General features: G+C 47.5%; 1 protein-coding gene and 1 pseudogene across 1 annotated transcript in view; both read right to left on the bottom strand.

The window, feature by feature from the left end:
* CCDC186 (coiled-coil domain containing 186) overlaps positions 1-23,583 on the bottom strand; it is a 143,128-nt gene that overhangs the window by 103,890 nt on the left and 15,655 nt on the right. The gene's annotated exons all lie outside the window — the stretch shown is intronic.
* Positions 6,091-6,175, bottom strand: LOC143932446 (U2 spliceosomal RNA; annotated as a pseudogene).

Below are 23,583 nucleotides of genomic sequence, written 5' to 3'. Positions count from 1 at the left end.
CACGACAGGAACGAGCACACCAGCTCCAGCTGGTATCTAGTGTCCTATTGGATAGATTGATAGTAGTGCAGCCATTGGCTCCCGCTGCTGTCAATCAAATCTAATGAGCCAAGTCAGGCTGTCTAGATCTACGGACGCAGCAGCAGGACATGGGGGCACGCCCTCACGGGTGTGCACAAAAGGAGAGCACTTCTCCGACAGGACACTTGAGAAGAGGAGGAGGAGACAGGAGCACTTCAGAGGGACCCCAGAAGAGGAGGATTGTGGCCACTCCGTGCAAAACCAACTGCAAGGCGGAGGCAAGTATGACATGTTTGTTATTTTTAAAACCAAACCTTTACAACCACTTTAAAGGTTTGCTTTTGTCCACCTTCCAAAGGGGTAGGACTGACCCCGGGTCACAAGGCACCTGACGGGGACATAGGCAGACCATGTAAACCTAGCCAGAAGACCTGGCAGACCCGGTTCTTCTGAGACAGCTGAAGCCATCCCTGAATACTAGGTCAGGGCAGCTCTCCTGAAAAGAGACCCCCCCGGAGGCAGGGGAGGAAAGAACCAGAAGGCCACACATCTTCCCCCTAGAAGTCGAGGTAAGCCCGAGGAGTCACACCCTTCATCCAGGGAAAAAATACACACACAAAAGTCAAAAGGTGATAAACCGTAAGAGAAAAAAAAAGTGGCCATGCCAAATAGTGCACTGGCCGAGCCCTGAGGCCTGGTAAGCAAAAACTGCCTGGACTTAAACCAGAAGGTCCAGCCCATGAAGCGCAGGGCAAAAATGGGAAAGCATAATTTAGTGTTGTGACCTTGAGTTCTTTTCACACCGTGGGGTCCCACACCCAAGTGTTACTTAGAGCTCCCCTAGGGCGACTACTCCCAGGGGGAACAGGCACTATGGACCCTCTACCTTCCTGGCCCATGGCCAGACAAGGTAGAACATTAAAATCAGGAGGTAATGGGCTCTTCCAGCTTTCACAGGGGAATTATTCCCATGTCCCACCTGCCTGTGGGCACCCTGGTTTCTGTTCCAGCTGGTATTTACCTTCAAAGACCCCATCACTCCAGCAGATTTGCACAGCTGCCACCCCAACCTTGGTCAGGTCAGGATCACCGATAAGAAAATATACTACACTTGATCTTAGCCAAAATGCAGAGAAGCGATGCGCTCCTCTAATTTTTTTTTTTTTTTTTTTTTTTTTTAGATAGAATTTAGAGGGATGCATTTTTCTTAAGGTACACACACACACACACACACACACACAAAACTGGCAGTTTTCACTGGTGCAAAAATCCTATAAAACGAAAAACCTGCAAGTGTACAAAAAACATGCATACGCACAAAAAAAGGGCACTTAAGGGTGTGGTTTTTGTGCACCCCACGAAGGGGTAGACTCGGACTCTGAACCCCAGGGCGCACAAGGTTCCTGACTGGGACATAGGTTCAACATAGCCTAGCCAGAAGACCTGCCAGACCACCGTTCTACTAGGAGAGCTGAAGCCAATACTAGGTCAGGGGAGCTCTGCCAAAGAGAGACCCCCCAGAGACAGGGGAGGAAGGAACCAGAAGTCCACATAAACACCCCCTAGACCTCAGGGTAAGCCAGAGGACTCACACCCTTCATCCAGTGAAAAAACAAACACACACAAAAGTTGAAAGGGACAAACAGTGAGGAAAACTAAATATAAATTAAAAAGTGGCCGTGCCCAAATTGGGCAGTTGCCCGATGGGCTGGCCTAATTTTTTTTCTATTGAAAAAGCCTATGGCGTGCAAAACACACCCAAAAACTTCCACCTGGTGCCAAAAAAAGTGCACAGATCGGACTTCAGGAAATACGTTGTAGGGACTGCGCCAGTTACCACTTGTGGACTAACGCCTAAGTCGCCGTCCCTCATCTTTACCTTCTGGAACAGTTTCCCATTAGGTCTTACAATTCAGGTAATAATCTCACCACTTGCCTGGCTATTCCAATGACGCTAATACACCGGTGTGGCATTTTCTCATACACCACATCTACACACTTTTCTTATATGTATATATCATCATGCACTTGACACTTTTATTGATTATGTCCCCTACCACTGTCACCTAACTTAGCGCATCTTGTTTTTGCACACTTGCACATGTGGTGTTTTCTTGTTTGTTTGTTATATGACCCGCATATATCATCATTTATTCATGTTTTCACTTTTTCACCATTCCTTTGCGCACCTTTTCTTTCTCTGCTTAAACGTATACTCACACCGTCTTCACATAGCCCACCTCCCATCACCTTTATTTCTCCTTTTTCCCTATTTCCTTTTCTCCCGTCCCCCTTCTTCTGCGTATCATGGCTGACACACCGACACACAGTTGCACACCTACTCATTCTAGGCTATTTCTTCTTTCGTTCCCCTCTTTCTTAGGCTCCTTGGACTCCCAGGCGTGGTTCCTTTTCCCCCCCCTTCTCCTTTCTTTTTTTGTCCGGGTTTTAGAAAGCATGTGATATGGACATTTGGACAATTGGGGGTGCAAGTGTGTATATGTATATGTGTACATGTGCACAACCTTTGGCATACATAATGGGGATATGATATCATTATCCCCATACCATGTATGCACTCCATGTTTCCAACACTAAACAATTCTCGCTTTCAATTATTTAAACAATTAATTTTTTGCCATTGTTGGGATCTTGCTGCAGGTGTGACCCGCCATATCTTCGGTGTACCCTTACTCGTACCTACCCCCCCGGAGTTTCCTCTTCTGGGGGGCAAGGCAACAGTGTGACCTCCCGTGAGTCACACCAGTGGGTGTGTGACACTGCCTCTTCTTCCATCTGATATCTTGGCAATATATACGGACCAGGTACCACTCAAGATGCGTAAAGGAAATTGAGACATTGCCTTATGGGAGAACCTTTCTTCTGAAGCACTACAATCCATCTTACCTATCTGGAAGTACATTATTGGGTAAACCATTTTTAAATTAATAGTGGGTATCCCTTATATGTATAACACCGGATTTATTTATTCAGTGTAATCTTGTTTTTCTTTTAACAGATCACCATCTCTGAAGAAGACCCCCTTTGGGGTCGAAACGCGTTAGCTTTATGCTCTCACTGTTATCTACTCATACAGTGTAACATAGTTGTGTCTGTTATTTTACTTCCATGTGACATTATATGTACTTTATATACATGATTTTGTCTGTTGTCCAAGTGCTCAGGTGAAGCTCATGTTTGTTTTTACCAATTATTATTATTAAAATACCTTTTATACTACTTCTATTGGCTTCTATTACTGTCTCTTGCTGCCTAAAAACCCCGTTTGTGGGGGAACTAGTTTTATTTGTATCTACTTGGGGTGAGCAGCACCCTCCTAGCTTTTTATAGCACTGTGTTCTTATTTGATTGTTAATCAGACTGGGTGGATAAACACCCTTTTTCTTTTCTTCTTTTTCCTTTTTCTTTTTCTTTTCTTTTCTCTTCATACCATTTCTTTCCCTTTCCCTCCCCCGAATTGAACACAGGAGGGTTAAACATGAGCTTGGCCTAGCACAACTAACATTGAGGAATTGATTTGTCCTTATATGTATATTTTTATGCAAACATTGTTATGGTAAATATGAATATGTTTCAGGGTAATGATTGGGATCTGTTGATGTCAGGGTATGAAACAGAATTTGAGAAAAATGATCGGGTTGATACTGAGATCACTACTTTGACCTCCAAACTAATGAGAACACTTGAAAGGAAATCAGCACTATTTTGGCACATCAAATCGTTCGAAAGATATAAAAATGAAAAGATTAACCCATTAGGTCTCAGGGTCCAAATTTTTCCAAATATAGACCTAATTAGCAATGAATGCAAAACAGAATGGGAGGCCAACCTAAATGCTTGCTCTCAGCAAATGATGACTATCCTTGTCAAGGAGTACACCAGGCAGATTGAACTCCTTGACAAGGAAATTCACACCTTGGAAATGGCTTTACAACCTTATGCGTCACATACCCTAGCTGTAGAAACCCGGACTAAACTCCGGGATGATTTATCCATCTATAATAAAAATATTTTACGCAAGAAGGAATCCAAATACTGGAGGGATAAATTTGCCTTCTCAGAGGGACGAGCCTATAAATGGAGTATTAACACACAATCTAAAAAAAATGTTAATGGAAAGATACATCTTCCCAATAAGAACACAAATAAATCCAAGGACCCGTCTAAACCTAATGAACCAATCAAACAGGTGCAAAAATCACGGGGAAAGTTCAAAAGGAACCGTAGCAACAAAGATTCCCCTGAAGGTAACACTAAAAAACGTATTACCGATAACACCCCAACAGGGACACCCGAGAATGGTCGGGATCTGCATACAGATGCACAGGAGGCATTTGCATTTGGTGAAGTCCCATGCAAATACCCCGACGATATAGGCACTTCCACATGTGACAATGGGTCACGTAGTGGGAGAGAAAGGGATGCCCCGATACTCCAAGGGGAACCTAATCGTAATATCGAGGCTATTTGTAACAATGGGACATCTAACGGACATGCTAGGGACATTGTAGCACCCAGCCTAGAACTATGTCAGAGCTCTTTAAACTCGAAACGGGGATTCCCCTCACCCCATCCAAACAAGGGAACAGGAAATTTGGACGCATTTGTCACACGGATTCAGGTGAATCACTCAGTGTGATTAATCTTTCGTCCTATGCACTATCTACGGTTGAAAGTGATGTTCTGGCACGCGGCCTAACATTTTGCCCACAGGCAAACTTAGACCCCTTCGGGGCCATTATTGATATCCAACTATTTGCACGCAGGCTCCTATTAAAAAGCCTGCATGCAAAAAGTACCACTGACACCGATATTACCGACTGGTCAAGGTTTAGTATGAGGGAATTTAAGGCCCTAAGGGACTTAACACTCCTATACGAAGAAAACAACACAGTGGACCTTATAGACCAAATAGACTTGGAAGCGCTACTCGAAACGGCTGATGAATCCACACATAGAATTCAGCATAATTTTAAGAAACCCTCTGGGAAATTTTTTTTCTATTGAAAAAGCCTATGGCGTGCAAAACACACCCAAAAACTTCCACCTGGTGCCAAAAAAAGTGCACACACATCAATAGTGAAACACAAAAACGTGCCACAGGTGTCAGCTATCCTCCACAAGGAAGGACATTACCCTGATCCCACGGGGAGTTAGGCTCCAGACGAGGACTGAGGTACCAATACATGGCCCATCCAGCCGGACGACCGCCTTTCTCCGGGAAGGTCTGCCGAAACAGACCCACCCAGGTACTAAGGTAGGGGCTCCCCCGAAGGGAGACCCCCCAAAGAGAGGGCGAGCCAGAAGGCCTATGTCCACCCTCCCACACAACTTTCAGGGTTGGCCCGAGGACCGACACCCTACTCGTCAAACGTGAAGTGACGAACATAAAACGTGACACACAACACACAAATAAAATAGATAAATAAAGCGGGGAAGGGATAGTGAAGAGGGAGAGTGAAAAGGTGGCCATTGTGAATACTGGCCTCCGGCCAGGAATCAAAAATTCCTCTGGTCCTAGCCAGAAGGCCCGGACCTAGAGGCAGGTGTGAAAAAGCGTGTATACAGTGAAGTGCCCATGGTGCCAGACATCAGTGTGACAAAGCACAGTGAACGTAAGGCACCCCTGAACTGCCACTTCAGGGGCACATCACCAATGCTTTTCAACAAAAGCATCCCGACCCCCAGCTCAGACCACAGCAGCCCCCACCCCAGCCAGAAAGGCATGGAGATCCAGGAGCTTAGTGAGAGCCCTTTGCCATCAGGCCTCACCCTCGGTCCCATCACTCCTACCCAATTACATTTGGGAAGTACTGGCCGTTCCCCCCGGTGGGAGAAAGGGGAACCAATGTTCCCTCCCGAAAAACTGACCGGAGCTAAAGCTGCCCCAATCCAGGCCAGAAGGCCAGGGTCCCCTCCCCTGGTGCCGACCAGTGATTCTCCATCCTCATCAGAAGGCTTCCCTTTTGGCTACGAACCGCTCTGGGTTACCTTCACACCAGCAGGTTTTGCATAGCAACCGCAACCCCTTCTCCACCTCGCTGTAGAAAAGGGACAGAAGCAAGCGCCACCTCCTGGTAACTGATAAGAACAGATACTACACTTGATCTTAGCCAAAAGGCCAAGAAGCGATGATGGGCTGCCCTAATGCCACACCTGCACAGGTGTAAATGGAGTAAACAGAAAAATGTAGATCAACTTGTATTGCCAATGACAGTTGGGTAGAGCTAAGAACTCGTGGAGAACATATAAAGCACCCAGTATTTGCTCTGTGGGCATCCATCCCAAACTACATCTGTTCTGGATTTGATGTGTAATCCAGCTTACCCTTGTGCATGTTAGACGGCATTTTCAAATACATGTGCAGTCAAGCGTTAGAACAATTCAAGTGCTTTTCACATACAGTGCATGAGCTGAAGCTCATTTTCTATGCATTGCATTTGCTTTTCTCCTGTGTTTCCCTTTTATTAAACCACTTTCTGACCGATATGAACGTAAAAAAGTATAAGTAGTGTAAGTGTAAAAGAAGGGTGGATTTGATTTAAATCACAAGTAAAAAAAACGTTCGCTTTAAATCATAATTTTTAAAGAACGACTGTCATCTCTGTCCCGCAGTGGCTCCTCCTCGGACCCGCTGTTGACTCACCGACAGTCTCATTCACTTTAACCACTTACCGACTGGCTCATGTACATTTATGTCGGCAGTCTGAAAATGGATATCTAGGTAACGGCAGCAGCTGCCACAACCGAGGTATCCATCTTTAGAGCCAGCGGTTCTCTTTACGATAATGGTGGTCTCTGTGGTGGATTTGCCGCGAGATCACCGTTATGGGGGGCGGGAGAGGACCCCCCCCCCCCCGCCGCTCTCCGTCGCTTACCAGAGCTGTCAGTAGCGGCAGAGGCAATCGAGTCCTTCACGTTGCTGGGTATGGAGACAAGTGAGGGAAAGATGGCCCCCACCCGTCTTTATACTATAGCAGGGCGGAAGCGACATCAAAACATCACTTCCGTCCATACTTCTTAAAGGCACATTTTTCTGTTGTCATTTTTTCAAATGACACATTTTTTTTAATTTTTAATTTTTTTGTATTCAAGTCCAAATATGAGATTTGAGGACTTTTTGACCTCAGATCTCTTTTTTTTTTTTTTTTTTTTTTTTAACCAAAACAAAGTTTATTGAGCATGTGCAAAAAAGATTACATAAAAATACTCAAAGAACGGTGCAACAGGCACCAACCATCATAAAAAAATAAATAAAAAAAAAGGATACCGTATATACTCGAGTATAAGCCGAGATTTTCAGCCTCTTTTTTTGAGGCTGAAAGTGCCCCCTCGGCTTATACTCGAGTCACCGCTGTCTGACTGCTCGATCAGCGTATCGAGCAGACAGACGGCGGACATTAAAATTCAAAAGCCGCGCCTCCTTCTCCGCCTCCGCCTGTGATAGGCGGAACACTGAATTTCCCAGCAGTCAGTGTTCCGCCTATCACGGACATCCGTTCATTCTCATACTACGGACGAGTATGAGAGGATGTCCGTGATAGGCGGAACACAGGCTGCTGGGAAATTGAGTGTTCCGCCTATCACAGGCGGAGGACGGAGGCGCGGCTTTTGAATTGTAGAATGGCCGCCGAGAAGAGCGGCGATCCATCGGCACGACACGGGACGGAGGAGGCACGGGACGGAGGAGGCACGGGACAGAGGAGGCACGGGACAGAGGAGGCACGGGACAGAGGAGGCACGGGACAGAGGAGGCACGGGACAGAGGAGGCACGGGACAGAGGAGGCACGGGACAGAGGAGGCACGGGACAGAGGAGGCACGGGACAGAGGAGGCACGGGACAGAGGAGGCACGGGACAGAGGAGGCACGGGACAGAGGAGGCACGGGACAGAGGAGGCACGGGACAGAGGAGGCACGGGACAGAGGAGGCACGGGACAGAGGAGGCTCGGGACGACGGCGGCTCGGGACGGAGGCTTGGGACACAGGTAGGCTGGACACACACACAAGGCTGCACGGACACACACACACACACACACACACACACACACACAGGGATGGATGGATACACACACACACACACACACACACACAGGGATGGATGGATGGATGGATGGATACACACACACACACACACACACACACACACACACACACACACACACAGGGATGGATGGATGGATGAATACACACACACACACACACACACACACACAGGGATGGATGGATGGATACACACACAGGGATGGATGGACGGACACACACACAGGGATGGATGGATGGATGGATGGATGGACACACACACAGGGATGGATGGACGGACACACACACAGGGATGGATGGACGGACACACACACAGGGATGGATGGACGGACACACACACAGGGATGGACGGACACACAGGGATGGACGGACACACAGGGATGGACAGCCATGTCTCACCCTCGGCTTATACACGAGTCAATAAGTTTTCCAGTTTTTTGGGGGTAAATTGGGGGCCTCGGCTTATATTCGGGTCGGCCTATACTCGAGTATATACGGTACATTCCATGTCTGACACATCATATTGAAATTGCAGTGTACACAGTACAATGTCTACCTGTAGTATAGAGATATAAATACCATAAGTCGCCCAGATGAGCGTTTCGAAGAGGTAGCGGCTCAACCTCCTCATATAATCCCAGAGACCTAACCCTCACAGCTGTAAGTATTTTCCAGCCACCTATCCCATATTTTGTGGAATTTCAGCAGGCATCCTCTATTCGAATAAATAGTTTTTTTGTAAGGTAAGGTACGGTTGACAGCCCCTTTCCACTGTTGGATCGTAGGGGGATCAGGTCTAAGCCACATCCTAGCAGTAAAAAGAGAGTCTCCTGTAAAAAGATCCTTAAGTATTTGCTTTCCTCCTGAAGGGGGAGGAGACCACGAATACACTGGCGTGGACAGAGCGTAAGGGGAGATCCCATATGATCATGTAGAAATTGGATAATCTGTGCCCAGTACCTTTGAATGGGGGGGCAGGTCCAAATAAGGTGATAAAAAGTACTGGTCATATCACCACATCTGGGGCATGTAGAGTCAGAGTCAAGTTTGTATTTAGAGAGCCGGCTAGGGGTGACATAGAAGCGATGAAGTATGTAGAGGTTAGGAGTGCACTCCAAATCAGGGGGCACGCTCCCAAACTGCGTCTGCAGTGCATGGCGGACCTGCAAGTATCGAAAGAACGCATGGTTGGGAAGGCCAAATTCATCCTTGAGTGCCTGGAACGTCTTGACACCATGAGTTGTGTAAAGCTGAGACAGGTATATAACAGCCCTGCATATCCACACTTTGTAGTCTGGCACTCTCAGCAACTCAGGTAGCTCAAGATTATCCCCAAGGGGCGTAAGCGCGTGTAGGGAGGGGGCCCCAGACCTAGACTGTGCTACCCGCCAAACCCGGCCGTGGTGCACGAGCATATTGTGTTTAGGGCCCGAACGGGAGATACCTCTGTGTTTGCAAAAGATAAGTTGGTAGGGATGTGCAATCACGTCTGTTACCGAGGTGCACACCAAATAGGAGTACCTCAGTTTGTCATATGTGTTAAAATAGTAGAAGTGGGAGAGCTGGGAGGCCAGGTAGTATGTTTCTAAGTCAGAAAGTGCAGCTCCTCCAAGGTGGACCGGACATTTGGAGGGTCTGCCAGGCCAACTTATGCCTGGAAGAGCCCCAAACAAACGAGTTGAGAATTGACTCCATATCACGGAACAGGTGGGACGGCACATGGAACGGGGCATGCCAAAACAGGTATAGTAGTTTAGGGAGAAGAATCATTCTGACAAGACCCAGGCGGCCCATGACTCCAAGGGGGAGTCTGGACCAGACCTGGGTCTCACACTTCAACAAGGGGAAGATAGGTGCAATGTTGAGGCTAATATAGTCCGCAGGGGAGCGAGAACAGTATACGCCGAGATATTTAATCCTATCCGTGCGCTAAAGAGGCAGCAGGGCCTGCGTCTTGGTGGGGACGGTGACATCAATGGGGAGAATTTGGGATTTGGACCAATTAATATGGAGACCAGAAAATACCCCGAAGCGTCGAATCACTTCCAAAACCGCCGTCAGGGAGGGGCCAGCATCTTCCAGGTACAGCAGCATATCATCCGCGTAGAGGCTTATAACCTCGGACATTTGGCCCAGACGGAGGCCACAAATGTCCGGATGCACTCTGATGGCGATAGCCAGGGGCTCCACCGCCAACGCATACAGCATGGGCGAGATGGGGCACCACTGACGCGTACCTCTTGATAAGGAGAAGGGACTGGAAATCTGACCATTTACAAGGATACAGGCAGTGGGGGCCTGATAGAGGAGCTGAAGCCAACGTATAAACCTAGGGCCGAAGCCGAACCTATGTAGGCATTCCCACAGGTAGCCCCACTCCACCGAATCAAATGCCTTAGCGGCGTCCAAACTGACCACCACCCTGGAGCCGGTGTGGTCATGAGGGGCCTGCAGGTTCATAAACAGTCTCCTAAGATTGAAAGCCGTGTTCTTTCTGGGCATAAAGCCTGTCTGATCTGTATGTATTAGGTGAAGTATGACCTTATTAAGTCTAAGGGCAAGAATCTTAGCCAGAATTTTGACGTCCAGTTGCAGAAGCGAAATGGGGCGGTATGACTCGGGGTAGAGGGGGTCCTGCCTGGTTTAGGGATAAGAACTAACAATGCTTCATTCATGGATCTGGGGAGTACACCGGTGTCAAAAATGTGAGTATAGGGTAGGTGAAGTTTGGGGAGAAGGACCTCTTGAAACTGAGTATAGAACTCCCGGGGAAGACCATCTGAGCCAGGGGCTTTGGACGGTGGCAAGCATGCTATGGCCTCTGCTATACACTCCTCAGTTATGGGGGCCACCAGGAGCTCCACCTGGGAGTCCGCGAGGACCGGGAAGTCCACAGTCTGCAGCAGAGCACGCAGCCCATCCAGGGAGTCAGTAGCCTCCGAGGTGTATAGATCTGCGTAAAATCGCCGGAATTCTCGGGCTACCTCCGTTGGAACCGACAGTGTGGTTCCAGCCGCAGACTTGAGTTGGACCACCACCGGGGGACTGTGGTCCAGGTGGGCCATGTATGCCAACAGTTTTCCAGCCCTCTCCCCATACTCATAAACTTTTGTTTGCTATAAAAAACTTTCAAGGTGTAGATGGTCAGTGAGTCTAGATTGCATTTTCAATTTGGCGGAATTAGAGGGTGTGGGGTGCACGAGAAATTTGCTCTCCATCTCCACCAGCACCTTTTCAGCCTGCTGTATAGCAAGCTTCTAGGAGTTTTTGTAACGGTTAATGTGAGTGGATAGAAGCACGCGTGCATGCAATTTAAAAGCTTCCCACACCGGACCAAACGGAGCATAACCCTTGTTAGCCCGGAAATAGTAGTCCCATTCACGCTGGACTGCCTCCAATTCAGGGAGGACTATTAGCCAGAATGGGTTTAACCGCCACATACGGGATACTGGGGTGGTGGGCAGGCTAAGCCTGGCCCGATAGGGCGAGTGGTCAGACAAGATCCTGGTCCCGATCCCCACGTCCCGCAAGTACGGAAGCAGGGTAGAGGAGAACAGGATCATATCTATCCGGGACATGGCATCATGTGCCGGCGTGAAGCAGGAGTACTCCCTCCGGGTAGGATGTCTATATCTCCAAGTGTCCGTCAAGGCGAATTCAGCGAGGAATTTGCCAAATCTGGTCTGCAGGGGGGGGGGCATAGGGGATCGAGTAAGCCTATCCATATTGGGGGGATACCACTGAGTTGAAGTCCCCTAGCCACATAGCTGGCAGCGTGGGGTGCTGTAGCATGAAATCAATCCCTGCCTGGAGGGCCTCAAATTGGAAGGGTGGGGTTATGTAAAAGGCTAGTAAAAGGAATTCCAGGCCTCCAACCGTAATGTGCAAGAATAAGTAGCGCCCCCGCCTGTCTGATTGCAGAGTATGTAGGTGAAATTGGGCAGTTTTAGCCACCAGGACAGCGACTTCACTGCAGTTGTTAATATAAGGGGCATGATACATCCACCCAACCCACGGCTTTTTAAGGGACATCTGTATCTGACCTGTAATATGCATCTCAACCAGCACCATGATATCCGCATTAATCTGCTTAAGATGAGACAGCACCGCCACTCTCTTAGGTCTATCCCGCAGGCCCCGCACATTCCAAGTAACTACCTTAAGGGTTGCCATAACAAGCAAATATCACATGATGGGGCTGTGGAAACCGGTGGCTACGCCCCAGCCCACAGCTCACCAGGAGGGGACCCCCACGGAGGGCAGTACACATGGTGATAGCTTCTCCCCCACCCACTGTGGGCACACCTCACACACATACCCAAAAGCCTCCCCCACAGCAATAAGAGAACCCAAAAACAGTGCAGTTAATACTTGGTACACATAGTCAAGCAGTAGAACAATTGGCAGACATAGTTGGATGAGTACAAACAGAAAAAAAGTAGAACTGAAACATCAGACAAAATCTGAGTGTGATAACGTGTATCTAAACATTGCCCACACTGGATCGGCAAGGCAGGCAGAGTACACAGCAGCCCATAAAGTACATGAGAGCTGAGGCCGGCCAGGGAAACATAACTTGAAGTGCCAGCGGGGAGTGCACGTGGGCACGAGGGGCTATAGAGGAAGCATCCAGGTGTAAAAAATGTGTGTGACCACGTGCACCCCCCACCAGAAACAGGGAGGAACAAAAGTCAATTGTGCTGTGCGGCCGGGTAGGAAGTCTCAGCATAGGAAAGTCCTGGCCGAGAGCCATAACCAGAGCCCCGGCTACAAATTCGTCTGTGGGATAAGGGGACACAAAGGACGCAGGACAATAGTGATAGATGGCATGAGCAGGGGCTCGCACGAAGCATCGTGGGGCACACCAGTCGACCGAGGGGCATTCGTTTTAGGAGAGAGCAGCAGGAGCTCAGGATTACTCACGGTTCGCATCATGACTGTCCCTCGACCGCAGAGGCCAGAAATAAGGCAGCTGAAGTACATCAAAAAAGCCATCAGAGTCAGGCAGGGGGATCATCCGGGCGTTGTTCAAGCCAGGAAAGCACAGCAGCAGGGTCCTCAAAGAAGTGGGTCTTGCCATGACGGATAACTCTGAGCCGAGCAGGGAACATCATCGTATAAGCCAGGTGGCGGATACGGAGCTGACGCTTGGCCTCAGTGAACTGAGCCCTCTTCTTCTGGACCTCGGCCGAGAAATCTAGAAACACCGCTATGCGCTTGTCCTCGTAGGGGATGTTGCCCTTCTCGCGGGTGAGGCGCAGGACTGCGTCCCGGTCGCGGTAATTCAGCATCTTTGCAATAAAAGTGCGCGGTGGAGCGCCTGGAGGCGGGGGTCTCGAGGCCAGGCAATGGGCGCGCTCAACCACGAAGGTGGAGGAGAAGGCCTCACGGCCAAAGTTTGCAATTAGTAGGCGTTCAAGGAAAGCAGGGGGGGTCGGAGCCCTCCACCTTTTCAGGCAGTCCCACAAAGCGGAGATTACAGCGGCGCATTCGGTTTTCAAGTTCGTCCTGTTTGCGCAGGACAGCGGTCAGTTGGTGCTGCAGCCTTTCAGTGGAGATTTGAAGGGGGGGATATCATCCTCCACCTGCCCAAGCCTGCGCTCCGTCTCCCCCACCCTCTCCCTCAACTTGTGTAAATCTTGGCAGATGAGTGAAATGTCCACCTTAACCACCTCAATCCTAGAGGTAAGGGAGGTGCGGCAGAGAGTGACAGCCTCGAGGATACGGGCCGTGGCACCTGAGGGGGGGTTCTACGCGGCAGGGCCTGGTGCGGCGCCATCTTCCTCTGCGAGGTCCGGAGCATCCGCACGGAACTTTCCGAGCCTGGCGATCGCGCCCTGAGATTTCTTCGGCGGCGACATGAGCGCAGGGTGTTCTCCCAGGAGGGGTAGGATGTTATGCCTCGAAAAAAGGTTAAATTAGTCCACAAGGATGGTATAGAGGATATAGGATAGCCGGAGCTCATGGAAAGTGCGTCCTACGCCATGCAGCTGCAGGCCACGCCCCCCTCAGATCTCATATTTAAGAAGACCTGCCATGCTTTTTTCTATTACAAGGGATGTTTACATTCCTTGGAATAGGAATAAAAGTGACATTTTTTTTTTTTTTAACAGTGAAAAAATAAATCAAATCAAGTAAAATAAATAAGAAAAAAAAACTTTTTTTTTTTAAAGCGCCCCGTCCCGATGAGCTCACACGCAGAAGCGAGCGCATACGTGAGTAGCGCCCGCATATGAAAACGGCGGTCAAACCACACATGTGAGGTATCGCCGTGATCGGTAGAGTGAGAGCAATAATTCTAGACCTCCTCTGTAACGCAAAACATGCAACCTGTACAAATATTTTAAACGTCGGCTATGGAGATTTTTGAGGGTAAAAGTTTGACGCCATTCCACGAGCGGGTGCAATTTTGAAGCGTGACATGTTGGGTATCAATTTACTCGGCGTAACATTATCTTTCACAATATTGAAAAAAAACTGGACTAACTTTACTGTTGTCTTATTTTTTTTATTCAAAAAAGTGAATTTTTTTTATTTATTTTTTTTGGAACAAAGAAAGCGCTTGTAAAACCACTGGGCAAATATGGTGTGAAAAAAAAAAAGTATTGCAATGACCTCCATTTTATTCTCTAGGGTGTTAGAAAAAAAAACAATATATAACATTTGGGGGTTCCAAGTAATTTTCGAGCAAAAAAAAACAACCTGTTTTAAACATGTAAACACCAAAATCTCAAAATGAGGCTAGTCCTTATGTGGTTAAAGTGGTTGTAAACCCTTACAAACTACTTTGACCTACAGGTAAGCCTAGATGAGGGCTTACCTGTAGGTCCAAGAAACATCTCCTAAACCTACACGGCTTAGGAGATATTTGCCAAAATACAGGCACCACTGTCTACGGTGACTTTGCTGGCTCCTGTGTCAGGTAAGTGACACATAATTGACTACTATGCGATGCATAGTAGTCTATTATGCTTTACCTTTGCAGGGAATCAAAGAGGAAGTAAACTCATCAGGGTTTACTTCCTCTTTAATGGGACGGCTGGTGATGCGGCAGTGATATAACAAGGTGAGGGACGTGGCGGCAGCAGGTGAGTGGATGCCTGCTAACAGGCGCTGCCATGATGGATCTGAAATGACAGGTGCTCTTTAAAATGTAAAGACTTAGAGCCCATTCACACAGGGGCAACTCCTGATCCGACTTCAGGTCGCCCCTAGTCGCCTCAGGTCGCCTCAGGTCGGACAACATTTAAAAAGCAATGTAAGTGAATGAGAGCCGTGTTAATGCACGCTACTGAAGTCGCTCCGACTTCAAAAAAGGTTCCTGTACTACTTCTATCCGACTTGTAGGCGACCGGTACCCATTGATTTCAATGGAGGTCGCCTCCAAGTCGGATCTCCGTCTATACGGAGGCGACTTTGACAGAATTATCAGCTCTCAAGAGGGAACTCCACGGCAAATTTCTGAAAAAAAATTGGCGTGGGTTCCCCCTCCGAGAGCATACCAAGCCCTTAGGTCTGGTATGGATTCCAAGGGGAACCCCCTACGCCGAAAAAACGGCGTGGGGGTCCCCCCCAGATCCACACCAGACCCTTATCCGAGCACGCTACCCGGCCGGCCAGGAAAGGGGGTGGGGACGAGCGGGCGGCCCCCCCCCTCCTGAGCCGTACCAGGCCGCGTGCCCTCAACATGGGGGGGTGCCTTGGGGGAGGGGGGGCGTGCGCCCCCCCCCCACCCCAAAGCACCTTGTCCCCATGTTGATGAGGACAAGGGCCTCTTCCCGACAACCCTGGCCGTTGGTTGTCGGGGTCTGCGGGCGGGGGGCTTATCGGAATCCGGGAGCCCCCTTTAATAAGGGGGCCCCCGGATACCGGCCCCCCACCCTATGTGAATGAGTATGGGGTACAATGTACCCCTACCCATTCACCTGTGAAATAAAGTACAATAAAACACACAACACAGAGAAAAAGTATTTTATTGCACAGCCGGGGGTCTTCCGTCTTCGGGGGTCTTCTCGCCGGACTCCTCCGCTATGTGTGTGTAGCTCTTTTGCCAGCGGAGGAGTCCGGCTTTCTTCCTCCCCGCCGCCGGCCTCTTCTCCCGACTTCGGGGGTCTTGTCCCCCTCTTCGGTTCTTCTGCTGGGCCACCGCGCCTGGTCCGGTGGCCCGGTCTTCTGTCGCCGTCTTCCGTTCTTCTGTCGCCGCCTTCGGTTCTTCTGCCGGGCCACCGCGCCTTCTTATAGCTCTTTTACAGGCGGTGGCCCGGTCTTCCGTCGCCGCCGCCGCCGCCGCCGCCGCCGCCTTCCGTTCTTCTCCTTCTTCTTCTCCTGGAGATGTTGACTCGACGAGCTCTCCGGCCACAATGCCAGGGACGCGCTCCGCTGCCTCTTATATAGGGACAATGGGGCGGTGTCACATGGGTTGATGTCACATGGGTTGGTCACATGGGTTGATGTCACATGGTAAGGGGGCGGGGGTCACCATGTGACATCAACCCATGTGACCAACCCATGTGACATCAACCCATGTGACACCGCCCCATTGTCCCTATATAAGAGGCAGCGGAGCGCGTCCCTGGCATTGTGGCCGGAGAGCTCGTCGAGTCAACATCTCCAGGAGAAGAAGAAGGAGAAGAACGGAAGGCGGCGGCGGCGGCGGCGGCGGCGGCGGCGGCGGCGACGGAAGACCGGGCCACCGCCTGTAAAAGAGCTATAAGAAGGCGCGGTGGCCCGGCAGAAGAACCGAAGGCGGCGACAGAAGAACGGAAGACGGCGACAGAAGACCGGGCCACCGGACCAGGCGCGGTGGCCCAGCAGAAGAACCGAAGAGGGGGACAAGACCCCCGAAGTCGGGAGAAGAGGCCGGCGGCGGGGAGGAAGAAAGCCGGACTCCTCCGCTGGCAAAAGAGCTACACACACATAGCGGAGGAGTCCGGCGAGAAGACCCCCGAAGACGGAAGACCCCCGGCTGTGCAATAAAATACTTTTTCTCTGTGTTGTGTGTTTTATTGTACTTTATTTCACAGGTGAATGGGTAGGGGTACATTGTACCCCATACTCATTCACATAGGGTGGGGGGCCGGTATCCGGGGGCCCCCTTATTAAAGGGGGCTCCCGGATTCCGATAAGCCCCCCGCCCGCAGACCCCGACAACCAACGGCCAGGGTTGTCGGGAAGAGGCCCTTGTCCTCATCAACATGGGGACAAGGTGCTTTGGGGTGGGGGGGCCGCACGCCCCCCCTCCCCCAAGGCACCCCCCCATGTTGAGGGCACGCGGCCTGGTACGGCTCAGGAGGGGGGGGGCCGCCCGCTCGTCCCCACCCCCTTTCCTGGCCGGCCGGGTAGCGTGCTCGGATAAGGGTCTGGTGTGGATCTGGGGGGGACCCCCACGCCGTTTTTTCGGCGTAGGGGGTTCCCCTTGGAATCCATACCAGACCTAAGGGCCTGGTATGCTCTCGGAGGGGGAACCCACGCCAATTTTTTTTCAGAAATTTGCCGTGGAGTTTCCCCTTGAGCTCATTCTCTGCTTGGCCGCGGCAAAAGTCGCCTGGCCTGGGGCGACTTGTAAGTCGTCCCAAGTCGCGCTTGAAGTCATCACAAGTCGTTTTGAAGTCGTCCCAAGTCGCCGCTGTCAAGTCGTGTCCAAGTAGCCTGATCAAGTCGCCTACAAGTCGTGTTGCCCCTGTGTGAATGGGCTCTTAGGCTGCATTCACACCTGAGCGTAGCGTTTTCAAGCAGAAAATCGCGCGATTTTGTGGCGTTTTTTACCGCGATTTGCGGCATTTTTTACCGCGATTTGTGCAGGGCAAAAGGTCACCAATGTTAAAAGAAGAAAAACGCCCAAATCTGCTCAATTCGAGCGACAAAAAAAGGGTCCGGAACTTGATTGAGCTTCAGGCGTTTGGCTTCAGGCGACATGGAGTGGAGATGTGAACCATCTCCATTGAGAATAATACATTTTTTCCCCTCCAGCGTTTTGTAGCTTCAGGCTTCAAGCTACAAAATGCTCAGGTGTGAATGGGGTCTAATTCTTGTAGTTAGAATCTTTAATATTTGCAAACAAAATGAAGGTTTCCTATTTAGGATAATAAGCTGTCAGGTTAGTAAAACAGTGATAAGAGAACCGATTCAATCATACAGTTTGTAGTGTACACTGATTTGCAAAACAATGCGATAAGGGAATATTCTTGAACTTTGTTTTATCTCATGGTTACTGTGAAATTGTGTGAATGCATCAATGCAGTGCATGTTATCTCACCTTTCAGAGCTTGGGTTCATTGAATGAGTTTACCAAAAATATAAATATTGCAGAATATAGCCTATATAACTAAGCTCCATTTCATGCTGAATAAACTAAAATTATTAATGCATCTTAAAATAGAAAACTATCTTTAGATAGTTTTACTCCAAAAATAATTTTATTAAAATAAATTTGATAAAAAAATAAAAATAAAAAAAATAAAAATCTGATTTGTATTCATTTTATTTTAAAGAATTGTTGTTTTTTTATCTACCCGGTGTAAGAGTGATCACTTTTACAGCAATCGGGGGAGAAAGCCCACCAATTTTCAGTGCTATTGCACTTTGAATGAGAATTGCATGGTCATGCGACACCGTACCTATAGTAAATTATTATTTTTTTGCCCACAAATAGAGCTTTATTTTGGTGGTATTAAATCACTGCTGGGTTTTTTTAATTTTTTCTAAACAAATAATAAAAAATAAAAATAATGTTTGTTACAAAATTTTCTAAATAAGTATGTTTTCTCCTTCACTGACAGGCACTGATGAGGCAGCACTGATGGGTGGAACGGCTAGGCAGCATTGATGAGGAAGAGGCACCAACAGGCATTACTGATGGGCATCCCTGGTGGGCACTTGTGGGCATCCTTGATGGCTCTGCATTGATAATCGTCAGGAGAGCTGTTGATCCGCTGCTCTCTACTCACCCCTTGTCAGTGAGAATAGAGGCATAGCCGATGACCGCCAATTTTTGGTTATGATGTAATAAGCTATGATTGGACACAGCTGATCACATGGTAAAGAGCCTAAGTCAAAGGCTCTTTACCGAGATCGGAGATGCGGTGGGTCAGGGGCGCACACGAGCGGCTTATCCTACTGGACGTCACATGACAGTCAGGATAATGAAACCACCACCTGGCAGTCATTTTGCTATAGGCCGAGCGGGATGTGGTTCAACTTTATGGCAAATTTCTACCTTGTGTTATTCTGAAGATACAGCGGTTTGTCTTGTGTCCATGTGCTAAGTAAACCTGTATAGGAGCGATTTTGTAATTATCAATCAGCCGCTACATTTGAGGAAAGTGGCAGGGGCTGCATTCCCTTAGATGCACTTTCCTTTTGGGAGTATCTCACCAAATATGACATTCTGTTGCAGGGGGTGATCGAAATCTGATTTGTATCTTAGTGCAGACTTCTGGGAAAATCAGTGAGCCAATCACACAAGCAGAATCTGTGTACAGAACACCTCCAGGTTGCCATATTGCATTATACAGAAAATAAAAGCACTGCAGATTGAAAAGGAAAGGTAATTTTACATACCATTCAATGACAATGTGACTTATTTCGCAATTGCATATACTAGGTTAAATGTCTTTCTTTATACTATGCAATATATTTGAAGGCACCGGCCAGATTGTTGATTCCATCTCAGAGTATATCACAAAGTAATACAGAGATCCGGATATAATAGCTATACCCTATACTTTTATCCGTATGAACTCTTTATAGATACCAATATGGACTCTAAATATTAAAGATTAGTATATTTTATGATATACTTTCATCTTTGTATAAATGTCTCTGACATTCATACAATGTCAGAGACATTGTGATTGAGCTAAACATATAAAATAGGGTGGAGCTCCGCTTTAAGGCTAGGTTCACATTGCAGCGATGCGGGAATGCCGCAAATCCGCGGCGGGTTCCCACATCGCATACCTCCCGGCGGCAGTTCACACTGCCCTATGCGAAATGCTGGGAGTGTAAGTGAAATGTTAATGACACCCCCAGATTAGTTCGCATATCGCAGTGCGATCTGCAAACTAGGACAGGAATCGGATCGCATGGTGTGAACACCCATGCGATCCGATTCTGCTGCGGACCAAAAAAAAGGGTCCTGTGCGAGTTTGGGCCGTGTACGATGCGAATTCAGCCATACTATCTGTATGGCTGAACTCGCATCGCACAGAGATCGGATGTGATTTGCACAGAAGTGCGGTGCGAATCACATCCGTTCTCAAACCGCTGCAGTGTGAACCCAGCCTAGGACACACTTTGCACCCAGACTCACATTCTGATATGCTTTTGTGAATTACACACATTATCAGCTCTGCATGTTTATTCACATAAATGTTTTTTATTTGTTAATTTTCTTTCCCACAAAAGTGGCATTTCCCTTTAAGAGATACAGCCAGGGAAGCAGCTAACCAAGCATGTGCTGAGCTTGGTTAGTTGCTTCAGGGGGGGTAAGGGAGAACCCAAATGTCGCTACAAAGAGGACCTAACGCTGTTTGTGATGTGATCTTTCTTCAATAAAAAAAAAAAAAAAAAAAAAAAAAAAAAAAAGGGGAAGAAAACTTTGGACGTTGCCATATCCAGCTGGTGGTTGCTACAGCACCCGTACCTTGAGAGCTCATTTCAGGAACACATGTGATGGGAATATGGACTCTGTACAAAGAGGACCTGTCACCTGCCCAAATCTATCAAAAGGCAAAAACAATAACTAAAAAATGGTTAAAACAATAAAATAAGAATATTGTAATAGTAATATAAATACACGCAAAAGAGTGTGCAATAATTCTAGCATCATTGTTCACAATAAACTCTATAATGATCACCTTAAAGCACTGGTTGTCAACATATATAAGGTATATTAGGCCAGAAGTACAACTCTTGATACCACCACAGTGGCCCATGCGATATTATTGTATGTATTGCTACAAAAAAAAAAAAAAAGGGGGGGGGGGGGCAGGGGGGCGACTGCTACAAGAGTTGTTGAAGACTGGAGTCGAACTGTCAAAGACTAGGGACATGTTCCATGAAACTGCTAGAGGTCACAGCTATTACAAATCAACAGTCCCGCTGAGGACTGTTTGGTATCTATTTACTGGACATAACATCTTCAAAAACAAAATTGGGGAATATATTTTTTCCCGAAAAAATTGCATTTGATTAACAACTGTCAAAACAAATTGCGTGACAAAAAAAAAAAAATGGAACAGCCACTATTTTATTCTCCAGGACCTCTGTTTTCAGAAACTATATAATGTTTGAGTGTTCTAATAAATTCATAATTTTATTTGTTAGAGAATTGAACATGTATGTGAAAAATGGCCCAGAACAGATAGTGGTGAAATTCTCGCTAGCCGTAGAACACAGATGTACGGCGGCAAGGCGGCTCTGCTGTGCCGAATCACATACTAGATAAATAATCTGGCACTACCAGCCACCCGGCTGTGCTGAGATTAAACACAGCAGTCAATGGATTACCACCGGCATCAACTGATCGTCTGGGATTTACATATGACAGAGTGCTGCCTATATAAACAAGACAGAGCCCTGTCCTGTCAGCAGGGGAAGTAATGGATATTCTTCCCCTGCAGAGCAGGGAATAAAATCTATTACTTGCCTTAGTGAAAGCACCACCCTGTTTACACAAACACTGGCTAGGCACACAGAAGGCTTTTTATCTTAATACATTCTATGCATTAAGATAAAAAGCCTTTTTTGTGCAGCAGCCCCCCCTCAGCCCCCCTAATACTTACCAGAGCCCCATCTCGATCCAGAGATGTCAATGAGTGCCTTGGCCATCTGTGACTCTCCCTCCTGATTGGCTGAGACACAGCAGTGACACCATTACTGTAGCTACCGCTGCTGTCAAAGTCAATTAGCCAATGAGGAGAGAGAGGGGGCAGGGCTGAACCCCAGATTTCTGTCTAAATGGATACACGGAGCTGTGGCTCGGGTGCCCCCATAGCAAGCTGCTTGCTGAGGAGGAACCTGGCAGGAGGGAGGGGCCAGAAGCACCAATGAGGAACCCGAGAAGAGGAGGATCTGGGCTTCTCTGTGCAAAACCAAATGTACAGAGCGGGTAAGTGTATACTTTTCTTTTTTTTTTTTTATATATAAAAATATATGAGACTTTACAATCACTTTAACCTCTTCCCAGCCAATGTCACTGATCGCCGCCATTACTAGTAATAAATAAAAATTCCAGTACATATCCCATTGTTTGTAGATGCTATAACTATTGCGCAAACCAATCAACATACGTCTAATATTAGGGATGCAACGAATGGGTTTTTTGGTGCCGAAACCGATACCGAAAATAAATCTTCCTTGATCCCGAAAACCGATAACCATACAGCACCAATACCGAAATTGACTGCAGCCTCACCAGTGCACATCATATGCAGCCTCACTGGGCCCAGCAGCCTACCAGTGCCGTCATGTAGCCTGCATGTGCCTCACCAGTGCATATAAACATACACATATAAAAACCACACACACACTTAACACAGGCATACAAACACACATAAACATACACATATAGGCATACAAATTATATATATATATATATATATATATATATATATATATATATATATATATATATATATATATATATATATATATATATATATATATATATATATACACACACACACATACATACATACACACAGCGGATTTAGACATCGGCTGAGGAGCCATATGCAGCCACCGCTGTGGAGAGGGGGACTTTACAGCGAGACCCGACAGGCTAACTGCAGCATGGGTGAGGAGGGAGGGGAGGAGAGAGTACAGACGGAATAACAACCCTGTGATGGGCGGCACTGGGGGCAGGGCCAAGCCCAGCAGGCCCCGCCCCATTTCTGGCACCAGTATCGGCAAAAATTCTCTTTCGTTTTTTTCGGGCCATTTTCGGCTGATATGTTTCGGTGGCCGAAATTTTGTGTGCATCCCCACTTAATTAAATTTTTTTTTTTTTTTATGTTTTTACCAAAAGTATGTAGCAGAATACATACTGGCCTAAATTTATGAAGAAATTAGATTTTTTACTATTTTTTTTTGGATATGTTTTATAGCAGAAAGTAAAAAATACTTTTTTTTTTCCAAAATTGTTATTTTTTGTTTATAGTGCAAAAAATAAAAAATAAAAATAAAAAAAAAGTGGTGACGAAACACCACCAAAATAAAGCTCTATTTGTGGGAAAACAAAATGTTGTTTAGGTACAGCAGTGTCCCATGACCATGCAATTGTCAAAGTAACACAATGCCGTATTGAGAAAAATGGCCTGGTCATGAAGAGGGGGGTAAAGTAGTTAATATTGTATGATAAACAAAATGGCTATTATATTGTGTTTGTGTGAACTAAAATGTATTTTAGTAAAAAAATTTGAGAAAATTCCATTTGATTAATGACCAAGTAAAACTTGTGTGACGAAAAAAAAACAAAAAACAAAAATTGCATTTTAT

The sequence above is a fragment of the Lithobates pipiens genome, unplaced genomic scaffold (genome assembly GCF_037356315.1).
Source record: "Lithobates pipiens isolate NorthernLeopardFrog02 unplaced genomic scaffold, aLitPip1_a1.2 Scaffold_25, whole genome shotgun sequence".
Taxonomy (NCBI): Eukaryota; Metazoa; Chordata; class Amphibia; order Anura; family Ranidae; genus Lithobates; species Lithobates pipiens.
This window is presented reverse-complemented; position numbering and strand designations above follow the sequence as displayed.